The sequence below is a fragment of the Lytechinus pictus genome, chromosome 2, assembly GCF_037042905.1.
Source record: "Lytechinus pictus isolate F3 Inbred chromosome 2, Lp3.0, whole genome shotgun sequence".
NCBI lineage: Eukaryota > Metazoa > Echinodermata > Echinoidea > Temnopleuroida > Toxopneustidae > Lytechinus > Lytechinus pictus.
In genome coordinates this window covers 48,137,718-48,152,164 of record NC_087246.1, presented here as the reverse complement: position 1 = coordinate 48,152,164, position 14,447 = coordinate 48,137,718, and the positions used below count along the sequence as shown (strand labels likewise).

Here is a 14,447-nt window from a genome sequence, read left to right as displayed (position 1 = left end):
ATTTTGACGCAGCGTTGATTTGATCTCTGACATTAATTTGCAAAATATGAAGTGTCATTTTCATGTTGCCAAGTTTAAGTTTCCGTGTGAGATGGGGAAGTATTCCAGTGAAGTTTATCAGGGAAATTTTCATCTTTGCCTTTCGTAACTAACTTACTTCTACACAAGCATCACAAAAGTTCCCCAGTTCAATTGGCCAAGTTAATAGTTTTTGTTGCGCATGGACAACATTGTTTAACTGCTGTAGAAACTTATCAAATATTTTAATCTACAGAATCTACTTTTAGATTGCACAGGGCAAAACCAGCTGGGGGATCTTTCACTCTATTATTCCCTATTTCTATCCCCCAATCTGTTTTCTTTTGAAAAAAGAGAGGCTGTTCTCATTACGCTTTCTAAAACTAGTTTACTGGAAACCGATTCAGGAAACCAGTTTGGAAGATCGCTTTGCTAGCGTTCCCATTTGATCTCACGGAAGTGGTTTCAAACTCACTTCACGTAAAGCGATCTTGTTGCGATGGAAACTCTCTCAGTGGGGTGACACGTTTCGCGCAAAATTAGAAACCACAGTGTAGGAATTCTACACCTGTCTTGTGGAGTAGCGCGCTCAAAATGTGCGAAGATCGCTTCCCGAAGAACGGTTGTGTCCTCACCTACGCTAAAACCAGTTTAACGAGGCAAAGCGATCTTGAAAACTACATTGCGAGGTGGTTTTCCGAACTGGTTTGGAAGATCGCTTCCAAGACCGCTTCAACCGTTCTCACTACGCGTTAAACTAGTTTCCACTAAACTAGTTTTAGGAATGTAGTGAGAACGGAGTCTTAGTGTATAAGAAATCACCACCAAATCATTTTATGAAGTGATGAAGCAAATTGTGAGGGGAGAATACCAATCAATAAATTGCAGTGAGTCTCTGTGCTAACAACATGGTGGAACTTTCTAGGGATATAACAGTACCATGGCATAACCACACCTTGCTTTAAATATCAATAGACTTTCGAATGTCGGCTCTTTGCTAGAATCTGTACTCCAGCGCAACAGTGCCATAAGATTATCATGCCTTGTGGAATGTGTTACATTATAACATACACAGAATCATTAAATCATAAAATGGTTTTGAGATATATCATGTGAGGAAGTGAAAACAAATGTAATGTCTTGAGTCAATTTCAATAGTGAGAACCACACATACATAGCACTATTTTTTCACTCATTGAAAAAAAAAATCCATCCTAATCACATGATCAGCCGAGAGCTGATCACATGACATGCATCATTTCTACCATTACGCTGACCGTGCAGATTTTTTTCAGGACAAGCGTGCATTTTTTTCTCCAAACAAGCGTACATTAGGAAAGTTGATTTGCATATGTGTAGGGACATATACGCACTGCAGTGGACTGGCTAGACTGCACTTGCTAGCTCAACTCATTTTCATATTATGATGTTTCATTTGTTGACCCTATAGATCAAAGAGTGTAACAAGATATAACTCTTCAAGTGTGCGATTTCCAATCACATTTCTTTGATGTCGTTGGACTAATAAACCTCATTTATGGTATTTTACATTATTTTCAAAAGAATTGCGACTGTTTCAAATTTTCTGGGATGCAATGTGAACATCTAGAACATCTAATCTGCCCAAGACAAATTTGCCCTTTGGATATGTATTCATCAAGTTTGAATGTTCTGTCGTTTTTATCAGTAATAGTGAACTACCAAATCTAGATAAGGTAATGACAAGGATCCCTACATCTCATTTTAGAAAACAAATAACGTGCTGCTCTCATTCATGCAACGGATAAAATCAGCTCATTCGATAACTTAAGAATCGTCAAAAGCTGCTTCGCTGCGCGTTGTGACTTCGGGTAGCCTCAGAGAGTTACTAAATTTGTTGCAAGCGCTAATTTGAACCAATGCATACTTGTATAATATCTGTATATAACACACTGGCTGCCAGGTCTGACCGAGTTTGAAACTTCTTTCAAGTTGTTCATATGACAATGATGAAAAGGATCCTAAGTTGTAGATGTTAAAAATATCATTTTCTTTCTCTATTTAATTATTCCAAAATTTCCAATTATGTCAATTTGCATCAAATAAATAATTTTCAAGGAAATTAAAAGTCGGGTCTCGCATAAAATCTTCTACACATGACACAATAACCGTAAATTCTAACTGTGACAATAATTTTTTAAAGAATTTTAAGTATAAAATAGAGTAAAGAAGAACCAAAGAAAATGACCTACCAAGTGTTAATATGAACAAATAAACAGTATGTGCCAAATAATTATGATAATGATACGTAATAGTAAGTGTAAAAAGTATGGTATTCTGAATCCAAGCAATAATAATCTAAGTTCCAAACTTGATGATCTGTAAATTGGTGATTTTCAGCACCGTCAGTTTTCCTCCGATATTTCACCAGTTCGTAGCATTACTATATCAGAAATTTCTAGATCAAATCTATAATCATAACAAAGACTTTCTCTCAAAACCATTGCTTAATGCAACTACGGAAGCTTGGCTTTAACAGAATGGCAAACGCATTCTCAATAATTAATGTGTTTATCAAATTCACCAGGAGATAAAAGAAAAATTTCGAAAAGAAGATGGTACATTATTATTTAATGAGGGTCGGAAGAATCAAAACAGCTTTGATAATATTGACTCACATAGCCGGATGTTTATTTTCATTCTCCCCCCTTCTTAATCATCACTTTAATAAAGGGTCAATGTACACTTAAACCTCTGTTCTTACTATCAGTATTGTATTTGGTAAATATTGATGGCACTCATACCATCTGAAATAAATGAAAATGGCAACAACAACAACAACAACAAAAAAAGAGAAAAAAAAGAACAGCCAAACATTTTAAAACTCTATTTATTGTATTGTGTGTATGTACCACTATTGTTAGGCAGGAAATTATCAGGGTGATAAATGTACTTCACTCAATTTTATAGAAATCAGAACCAAAAAGGCCATAAGGTCAAAATGCTACAGAGATTTGCCATCAGAAGTGATGCCTGTATAATGAATGAAAAAACGGGTGGGTGGACTTAATGCAATGTTTACCAAGAAAATCACGGATATTAGGAAATAGAAATACATAACACAATGAAATAAAAGATGAGTTCAAGGATGTAGACAATTTTGACCCCCCCCAAAAAAAAAAAAAAAAAAAATTGACACATCAATCAAATTTAAGATACAGATATTTTGTATTATACATTTGTTCCATAGGTCACATAGGTGTGCCAAATTCATGCATGAACAATCATCCGTCCAAGCAAATTGCTATGCTTGGCAAGGCATCCTTGTGGAGCATTCATTTCTATGTAAACAAGTGATGCATTTTGCTCGTTTTTGCTGAATATCAACTTTGTCACTTGTTTCCTTTTGCCATGAAAGCATCAACGCTAATAGGTATGTATTCAACTATTTTGAGAATGCAACCAATGGCAACCCACACCTAGTCTGCTGTGCAAACCCTTCACTCGAGTTTAGGGTCTGAATGTGCAGCCTACTCCCGAGGGGGGTGGGGGGGGCAATCAAATATATTGCTGTATACACATGTGACCCCAAAAAACATGTTTAAAGGGGTGTTTTTTCAGTTTTGGACGTGGGTCGAGCGTGCACACGTGGGCCGAGCGTGCACTCGTTAAGGGTATCAAAAACACAGATGTTCAAAAAAAGGGGTAGTTTTGAAAGACTGATCAATGGTCAATCACAGGGTCTAACGTATTTAGAGTATGTTTTTTTCCCCAAGCTTTTTCCCCGAGGGTCATATTCTGGCGACAACTTGTTTAGGGGCCAAAATGTGTAAATAAAGCCCGCGAAGAACTTGTTTAGGGGGTTATTTTGCACACAGAGAAAAACTCGTTTAGGGGGTGTTTGGAAATAATTTGGCCACGCGTGTGTACAGCAATACATTTGCCCCCCGGGGCCTACTCATGCCTTGTGTACTGAAGGCCCTCTTGCTCAGGAATTGAAACAGCAAGTTTTGTATTTGCTAGTCTTTGCGTGGAGACACATGTTGCTCAAAGTTTCAATCAGGGTCTGTGCCTGCAGACTAACCCACAACCTTTTGTCTTCCCACTGGCTTGTATCCCTTCTGGTCAGACATTTGCTTGAACTTTATATCTATATATTGCAAGGGTTCATTTCATTAAGTAGGCCGTGACAGAAGAATGATTGCTAATTGTGGCTTACAGGCCTCCTACACATAACAATGAATAAATGGTCTCTCAAAAGTGAATTTCTCTGTCATGCCTGAAAGAAATAATTTGCCATAAACATATGATACTCAGTTTTGACATCTTTACAAGCCAGGTGAGTAGTTGCTATGTCCACATGCCTACATCACAATAGTCTACAGTTGTTGTTTCAGCTACATAATGGCAAGACAAAACTGAACTAAATCCACTTAACAGACCCTTCTCAGGAAGAGTTACCTTTATGCTTTTCACACTGTACTTTTTTTCCTTAACCCCAGGAAATTGGTGGGGCTAAGGGGGGGCCTTAGCCCCACCAATTTCCCGGGGTTAAGCTTAGCCCACTTCGTTTTCACACTACGTTTTAGCAAAGTGGGCTAACACGGTAAATAGTACGGTACTATCTGGCCCTGCAAAAAAGCAGGGTTAGCCGGCTTATTGTGGTGCTAGCACCACAATTCTCGCTACCCCAAATAGGAACAAAAATCTCATAATGCGCAAGACGAGATAATTTTCACTCCGTCGGGTCGTCATCACCACTTCCGGTTAAGAGTCATGCTCGCGTGGGGTTCGCGATTCTGAGTTTTCCACCACGCTGAAATCGATGCCAATCAGCGTAATATGTACAGATTATAATACTTTTTATTTAATTTGGTCAGTTTTTATTCCATTTGAATTATAAATAAAAATAAAAAATATATTTCACGTGAAAATAATTTTTATTCATGTTTTTATTTGGTTATAAAAAATTAAAAAAAAAATGAATATCTTAAAACTTTGCATTTAGCGACCGGCCTGACACCACAATCGTATTCGACTAGACGCTAAATATATACAGCATTCATTCCGTTCAATTTTTAGTCGACCACAAAATGGATAAAAAATCAGTTTCGGAACTTTAAAAAATCTTAACTGACAGAGGAATACCTTGCAATGGAAAGCGTCGGGCAGAATTAGTGACTTTAGCAGAAAAGGCCGTTAAACTGTATCGTGAAAGAGAGGGTTGTGATCACGAACTTTCCGAGCGAAAGCGACGTTGTGTTGTAGTGCATGACGGCACTGTTGATCTGAATGGCAAAACAGTGCATTGGACTTCCGAACAGGAAGTTGTAATACCGAAAAAGCTATCCCATAATGCAATGCGCGTTACAGGGATTTTCCCGGATCTCGGCGAAATCGCTATTTGGGGTAGCATGAATTGCGGTGCTAAGAGATGCAGTGTGAAACGAAACTGGGCTTAGGAAAAGTGGGGCTAAGCAATAGCCAATCACAGAAGTCGAAATTGCACGTTAATCACACTCTGTTTGGTAAAATCATCAATATTCATGAGCTGTGGGATAGTCCGGGGTTAAGGCGTTAACCCCGGCTAAGCAGATAGTATGGGGTTAAGAAAGACAGTGTGAATCCCAAAAAAGATGGTATGGGGTTAAGGATAGTATGGGGTTAAGGAAATGCAATGTGAAAAGCAAACTAGAAGTCATCCTGGTAATTTTTTCTTAACATTATGACAAGTACCTTCATGTCTGTTGTCTAGACACTGTCAGGGCACTCATGCTAATATTTCACATTGTCTCACAAAAGCCCCGTTTTAATAGACAATAGGTGGCTTCAGATCGCCTCGAAGTTCGTCAGTTCCAGGTGTTCTCTGATCGGGAAATTTACCCGATCAGAAAATACCAGGTATTTTGGTAATGTGAAAGCAAACTACGCGTAATTTCCTTGAAAGAAAATACCCGCTAAATAGTAGGTACTTGGCGAAATTACAAGAACTTTCGCGGGGATTTTTCCAAGGTCGCAGGTATTTTGGCAATGTGAAAGCAATTTACGGGAACTTTTAGCCCAGCGTGTCGTTGGGCGCGGGCGCCGTGGGTGGCTGCTGGGCTAGTGGTTTTGAATCTTGCGCCTTGCCTGCTTATTAGAACATGCTGCGCATGCTCATAACTTCAGGAATTTATCCCGAAGAGTATGTTTCGGGGCGGTGTGAATGCAGGAATAATTAATGGGTATTTTTTAGCCTAGAAATGTTCTCGTAATTTAACGGGGATTCTTGTGATCGAGGCGGTTTGAAACCACCTAGTGCCCGGGCAGAGGGCGGGTAGAAAAAGCGAGGGGTAGAATTCCTCAACGAGGCGAATAAAACCACGGGTGGTATCCCCCGTGCACCGTCTTAACAGATGACACTCGCTGAAATCCTACCCGGAAAGGTTACATGCAAAGTTTAATTACAGACGAATATTGTGGATTTAAAATACAAACAATGGTACAAAAATTATCTACCTTTAGTTTGGTCTTGAGCTTGCAATAAAACCTGCAGCATGCAACGAGCTCGATCGATCAGGCATTTTTTAGGCTAGCTTACAACTTTTTTTTGGAGGGTGTAAAACTAGTATCACAGCACGTTATTGCCAAATATCAATAAAAACATATTTGAAATAAAAATTTTGAAAATGAAAATTAACGGTTATACTAACAAAACGGCAACATATTTGTGAACAATTCAATAACTTCGTTATTTGTTATCCGATTTTGATGAAATTTTCAGCATTTTGCTCTGTGAATTATACTCTATTTACTAAGATATACATATTTCCAGCCCGGAACATCCCTTTAACAGAACGTGCACCCAGGTATTAGCGGGGTGGAGTTGTTTTTCTACCCGGCTTCCATCCTCGTTGGAGCAGGCCGAAATTTGGAAAAATCCTTCCCGACACAGTCCTGCTCTTCTCCCAGTGGGAGCGTCTTAATAGGAAGGGGGATTTTTTCGCCCTGCTTTTATCGGGGTAGGGAAGTCAGAAAAGTGTCTGTTAAGATGGGGTATCAGTTAACTTCTCCACATTTGAGCTATAATGTTTGCAACCTCATCAGGCAATTCTTACCATTTACAGGATCCTTTATCCATTCCAATACATGGAGACCAGATGCATACAAGATTAAATACGCATATGAACACAGCCCCTGCCCACACCCACCCATCAACTGCGCAGGCTGGAAATTCTAATAATACCATCCGGTGTGTGTATGTGTTTCTAGCAAACCAAACCCACTGCCTCTATTCCCTGGGCTTATTTAAAAACCAATGTCAATATTTAAACAAGTAAAATGGGAACAGAAATAGAAATTAATGGAGTAATGGAGAGAATGGGGGGGGGCAAGTTTGTTCATCGCGGACAGAGAAGGAAGTACATGACTTATTTCAACATGGCAATGCTATAAATAGAAACTCTATTACAAGCACTGCCGAAAATGGGAGTAAAGTAGTCTATAACGACAGACCCGTTTTCCATCAAAATGTTGTTATCTCCATACATGAATGAATATTCAAGCTCTCATTTAAAACAAGAAGTGAGGAATGGTTATGCATCTTTTTGAATAAAATATCTGTCAAAAACCTTGTAAATGATAACATAAGATTTTACTGTATTATTCAAAGAATTCACTTAATTACCAAACAGGCCTAAGAGATAACATTAAGGAGATGAATTGATTTCTCAAGTCAGTTTTGGAATACCACAAACTATATTTAGCTGGCTAAATATGGCCTTTATGTACTAAAAATGTCTTGTTATATCAGAACGGTTTGAAAAGGTGTGATATTGAATAACTTGAAAGGATTTTAATGACATCTCTCTGTAGGCAAGAATGAAAAAATGAGCAAAATATCTGTCAAAATCTTGTAAATGAGATAAACATAAGATTTTAATGCATTATTCAAAGAATTCACTAAATTACCAAACAGGCCTTAGAGATAACATTAAGAGATGGGTTGATTTCTCAAGTCAGTTTTGGAATACCACAAACTATATTTAGCTGGCTAAATATGGCCATTATGTACTAAAAAATGTCTTTTAATATCTCAGAACGGTTTGGACAGGTGTGATAGCGAATAACTTGAAAGGATTGTAATGACATCTCTCTGTAGGCAAGAATGAAAAAAATTAGCAAAATATCTGTCAAAAACCTTGTAAATGAGATAAACATAAGATTTTAATGCATTATTCAAAGAATTCACTTAATTACCAAAAAGGCCTAATATAACATTAAGGAGATGAATTGATTTCGACTCAGTTTTGCAATACCACACACTATATTTAGCTGGCTAAATATGGCCATTATGTACTAAAAATGTCTTTTAATATTTCAGAACGGTTTGGACAGGTGTGATAACGAATAACTTGAAAGGATTTCAATGACATCTCTCTGGAGGCAAGAATGAAAAATTGAGCAAAATTTCTGTCAAAAACCTTGTAAATGAGATAAACATAAGATTTTAATGCATTATTCAAAGAATTCACTTAATTACCAAACAGGCCTAATATAACATTAAGGAGATGAATTGATTTCGACTCAGTTTTGAAATACCACACACTATATTTAGCTGGCTAAATATGGCCATTATATACTAAAAATGTCTTTTTATATCAGGACGGTTTGGACAGGTGTGATAACGAATAACTCGAAAGGATTTTAATAACATCTCTCTGTAGGCAAGAATGAAAAAAATCCACTAATCAATAGATAAACACATAAAAGTAATAATACAGAAAAATATTCCATCGCACTATATCCTCTCTTTCTACGACTATCCACCACACATCACAGATCGGTAACTATTTTCCCCCCATTTTCGGGGGATATTTTTTAAGCCACAACTTACTGCCTAAGTCTGCAACATTGGATAAGGTTTAACATTGCGATGAATGGGAAATTTCCATGGCTCTTCTTTGAGTTTCCAATGCTCTTTTGAAAATTTCAGGGGGCTAAACCGCCCCCAGCCCCCCCCCCCCCTGTAATTTTTTCCCTGGTGTGCAATACATGTCTGTGCCAGAAGAAGGCCAGTTGGAGAATCGTGATTGAACTCTTGCCTATATTGACTTTTATTGTCTTTGGATCTGCAGAATTGACTTTCAAAATGCACCCTTTTCAGTGTTTGAGTGTGTTTCAATAGCTGTTAATTTTCAAAAGTGATAAAAATTTAATTACAACCATTACCTGACTGTAACATCTTTGAAACCACGTTTTTTAGGGTGTAAAATTGTTAAATAAAGGCCTTGTGGTCATTATTTCTATGGAAGAAATCAAGTGTAGGCCCATATTTTACAGATATTATCAAATAGTTTCTATACTTCACTGGACACAAAAATTGTTAATCAGATCAATGTTCATTAATTTCTTGCTTTATCATCACAAGTCATGTCAACTGAATATGTTTTCATATCATAGGAGTCTCTCCCCGTATTCCCTTCAACGTGACCTTTCAACAAGCATCTTTGGTCCCACGTTTTTCAATTAACCCAAGCAGCTGGTCCAAGAAAAGGGTTCAATTTATCTACAATTTGGCTCACTTAAGGAGAGATTTGTTCAAATTTGCATGCATTGTATGCAGACATAAACAGACATCACCACAAGAGGGCCTACTTCACTCTTAGGATCAGCAATGATGATAAAAAACCATGGACACTTTAAAGAAGAAATCCTTCCTTACATCTAGTTAGTTTTAATAAAAGCAGAAAAAATGGGGGAGGGGGGAGAATGTTAATGAAATTTCAACAAAATCCATTGAAGAATAACAGTTACACTTTTCAAAGTCAGTCTTAAAGCATCAAGAACGAGAAGATCCCCTATACATCATGCATTATAAATTTGATAAATTGTAATTTTTATATTTGTCCACGATTAATTTTTTCACAGAAACGTACGTGAAAAAATGAGTGATTATAGATTGAACGGATGCAAAGGTACAATCATGTTCGCTTTTCATTGCATCTTACGAATCTATGTTACATGACATACATATTAAATGCTTGCATCTGACATCACAAAATCAAAACTTAATAAAAATCCACACAAAGCTGTTCTTTGATGAAACTTCCATTTCCCTGCTTTCGTAAAAATCAATTGATGTTAAAGTCAAAATCCTCTTTGAATATTATATCAAATTTGGCAACATGTTGGAAATCACCATATCTATCTTTCTCGTCTGATAAATGAGAAATCAACACAAAATGTATTTCCATGAATTTATATATTGTCAATATACCTGGAATACACCAAAAACGAGAATAAAAGCCCAAACCGAACAACAGAGAAGATCACCAACCCCCTACCCAACCAAAAAAAAACACAGCCACGATGGAGTCAAATAGAATGGGATAGTGGTACGTCCATCAAGCTGTATTTTATAAACCTACTATATATAACACAAAATGTGAATGCACATATGACCTTGTTTGCTCACATGCAATCCCTGTAAAGTGAGTCTATGATGAAAAATAGCTTGTACAAAGTCCAAATGACAGGAGTGCATACTGTGTATAATATACTCCCCATGTATGACTAATAAATGGTTTATACACACTTTGGCTTTATTTGACGTGAAGAAGGGTCAAATTGATCTTTTGCAACATGAAATCTTACCACCGTGAGATATCATGACCCCCCCCCCTTTTATTTTCAAGAGCATTGTACATGCTGAGGTCTTCCTAACAAAATTGTCCTTCTCTTGGCAATTCCGTCAGTGGAAAAAAAAAAAAAAAAGTAAAACTTTGTGACCGAAAAAAGGAGGAAAAGAAAAATAAGAAAAATCTCAAATCTTTGGCATTCGACCGATTCCATTGTAAAATGATTATTTTTTTAAATGTAATTATTTTACAAAGATGTATTGTTGCACATCTGTCATCTCCCATCTCCTTCCTCCAACAAAGGGCTTGAGATTAATTTTTTTTTTAGATCGACCCATATGAGCTGTTATAAGTGATTTCATTCTGGTTGTTTTTTCTCTCCCTTTGCAATAATAAAAGAAACCACTTGTTTCAGCCTACACCAAGGAAAACTATGAACAACAATCAATTGACAAATGTTCTTCAAATCCTTTTGAAATCTTTCTCTCAAAAGATAAATGAAAATTAATTTACCATTGAAACATTGGATCCATTTTCTCCTTTCATCTCTCTGTCCTCCTACATCGAACATGCTATTGAGAAAAGGATAGAAAAGAATATAAGCTAAAAGCTACTGGCCATGAAATATCACATACATAAAACTGATTTTCAATTAACTTCATTCATAAATCACCTACCCTCTGGCCTGTAACAATAGATATTGATATTAACAAATATTTCTAGCTTTTCATACATTTTCCTGATGTTATCATCTATCACAAATGATAATACATACACATATAATTTTTTATTAAGATGTTTTCATGCTTTTGTGGTGTTCATATAACGTGAATATTGCATGAAATTGTGTTTTGTTCCAGTCTTATTCATTTTCCACAGGGCACTCTATTTTCATTGTAAAAAAAAAGAAGAAGAGTGTTTTCACTTTGATACCTCTCCATGGCTCATTGCTTTCTTCATTCCAGCTTCTTTTTTTTAAAGCTGTTTTTGAGCTAAGAATTTCAACAAAATCTTTTTTTACTATAATCATATCCTTCCGTCCGGGCAAATTATCATTATCTTCAAGTTTTAGTCAATTGAAAAAAAATCACATCGATTCTTAAAAGAGAATAAATCACCATTAAACTCTTCCCCATTCTTTGCTAGCAGTATCTAATACAAGTTCCTTTACAGACTGATGTCCATGGAACCAGATAAATAATGTTCAGTTTACCGTTTTGAAGAAAGCTTTAAAAGAAACTTACTGAAAGTTGACTTTGTCCACTTGGAATTTTGTTTCAAAGATACCAGACGTCAAGACACGACACCGGAGAATGTCCTATATCAAAAAGGAAGAAAAGCAAAATATATCAAAAATATGATGCATTCAAATCTTCTATTAACACTGTAAGAAAAAGAGATTCAATATAAACAATTTTGTTTACAAGTAGACGTTTTAATGATACAATTTTTCACACATATTCATGGTTCAAATCAAATATCAGATACAAAAAAAAACTAGGTGACTTGCACAATATATTTCTTTTTTCAAATCTCTTCTGATTAAATTACATTTAAAGTTAATTTTCAATTGATGCAGTGCAACTTTAAGAAAATGGATACTGCCATTTTTGCTACGTAATAATCGATAGTCGATACACTTATTCCACAGATAGCTTTATCGGCCACCATTTAAGATACATATATTTTCATTATTTTGTGTGCAGGTGCAGGAGAGGTTGGTGACGCTGGTATTTTAGTGATGTTGAACTAAAACGAAAGTGATGAAAATAAAACAACCATTCAATTTTCAGCAATTATTTGATTATCAAATTTGACCATGCATACATCAAGTAATTAATGATAGTAATAATAATATGATGGTGCTTGTATAACACATATCACTGCCCATGGGCGTCTCTATGTGTTTAATAGGAAAATATACAAAGAAAGAAGAGTTGATTAAAGCTATTATCTACACTGTCTCAATAAAAAAACTGCTTTAACAAATAACTTTTGAATGAAGAGCATGAGGGTGCCTCCTTAATGGAAGATGGGATTGTATTCAAAATTTGTAATGTCATGTGAAGTTGTACACAAAATTATGAAAGATCCCATTTCAGTTTAACATTGAATCAAGACCAGTGAGAAGCAGATACGATCAGAGAAACTACAGTTTAAAACTAGATGTAGGTCACTGAAAGAAAGATATGAAACTCAATTGATTAAAGGTTGAGCAGCTTGCTCACATTAATAGGAAGAAATTAATCTCTTGTTTGATCCAGGTATCTATTCACACAGCTATTAATACTACTCTTCCAAGAAAAACCACACTGCAGATATTCCCCTGACACATCAGAAACAACTCCTAAATTTCATTTTTCTCTTGATTAGTACTCCATCCATCAAAGAAATGAGAAGCCACAAAATTGGTAAATTACTTCTCGACAAAAGTGAACACAAATGCAGAACTCGTCTTCCATATGAATATTGAAAGCTTTTGCAAAACCTTTTTATCCTATTTGCAGAGGCTTAGCAACAAATCTAACAGTGGTGACAAAAATAGCAAGAATCACGCAAATATTACATTAACTCCCACCGTATTTTCTATCAACAAACAATCCCTCCATTTTGGATATTAAAGGAGAATGAAACTCTTGGAGCAAGTTAGCTTTTGTGAAAGCAGAAAAATCAAAGAATAAGATCAACAAAAGTTTGAGTAAAATAGGACTAGCAATAGAAGAGTTATGAGCATTTGAATGTCGAGATCACTAATGCTATGGAGATCCTCCCATTGGCAATGCGACCAAGATCTATGATGTCCCAGATGAACAACTCTCCCCTTTTGGACACTGAAAATATACCCCAAAACATCTCTTTTTGCTCATTCTAATCATATGACAAACGATTTATCAATGATATAATGTTGTGAAACCTCTGTACTTGTCCTCTCATAAAGAGAACACCTCACCTTGTGATAGACTCTATAAAAGTGAGAATATAAGTGAAATAAGTACTAAAGTAATGAGGGAGTTGTACGTGTGTGACATCACAGATCTTGGTCGCATTGCCAATGGGAGGATCTACATGGCATTAGTGATCTCGACATTCAAATGCTCATAACTTTCTTATCATTCATTCAATCTTCCTCAAACTTTCAACAATATGTTTCTTTGATTTTTCTCTTTGATATGGATTCAGCTGGTTTCAAGGGTTTCATTCTCCTTTAAAGGCTCAAAAGCCTGTTGCATAAACTTTATAATCACCTGAACTTTAAAGTGTAAATATTTCATTTGTTTCAGGATGCGAGAGCTAATTTTCATGATTTCCTTTTTGCGTTTTTAATAGTCACTTTGTAAATACCAGAATATGACAATTTCTGTGTTTCTCAGTTCAAAATTTAAAGAAATATCACCAATGTGAAGTCATCATTGCCTATTCCTTTTGGCAGACTGATTTTCAGTACCTGTATTCGGTACCTGTACAGAGTTTGTGTGTTAAGAGTATCGGGAAAAATAATATACCGAATTGCATGCTTTGGGAAATCATGCCAAATTTATATTTGTTGTCATGAACCAGTCTTACCTGTAAGTCAGGAGCGTAGTCTGGTCTTCTTATTGTATCAACTCTATCTAAAAAACTGTGAAGAGAAAACAGAGGGAGAGGAAAAGAAAGGAGACTGTTAAAACCATTGAAAGATGAAAATTCTAAAAAAAAATTCATTGTCTCATATTTAGAAATGCAGAAGGGTTAATATTCATAAATCAAATGTCATATCTTTATTTTTTCAAGTTGGGAGGTAATTTGATGTTCAGTATTAATAATATCAAAACATAACTGAACAGAGAGTAT

General features: G+C 36.0%; 1 long non-coding RNA gene across 1 annotated transcript; it reads right to left on the bottom strand.

Annotated features, from left to right (window-relative positions):
• Nucleotides 1–9,883: 9,883 nt before the first annotated feature.
• Nucleotides 9,884–14,235, bottom strand: LOC135153310 (uncharacterized). The gene is made up of 3 exons (XR_010292763.1): nucleotides 14,181–14,235; nucleotides 11,861–11,934; nucleotides 9,884–11,188 (listed from the first exon to the last, which is right to left on the bottom strand). It is a non-coding gene; the product is annotated as an uncharacterized LOC135153310 (long non-coding RNA).
• Nucleotides 14,236–14,447: the final 212 nt, after the last annotated feature.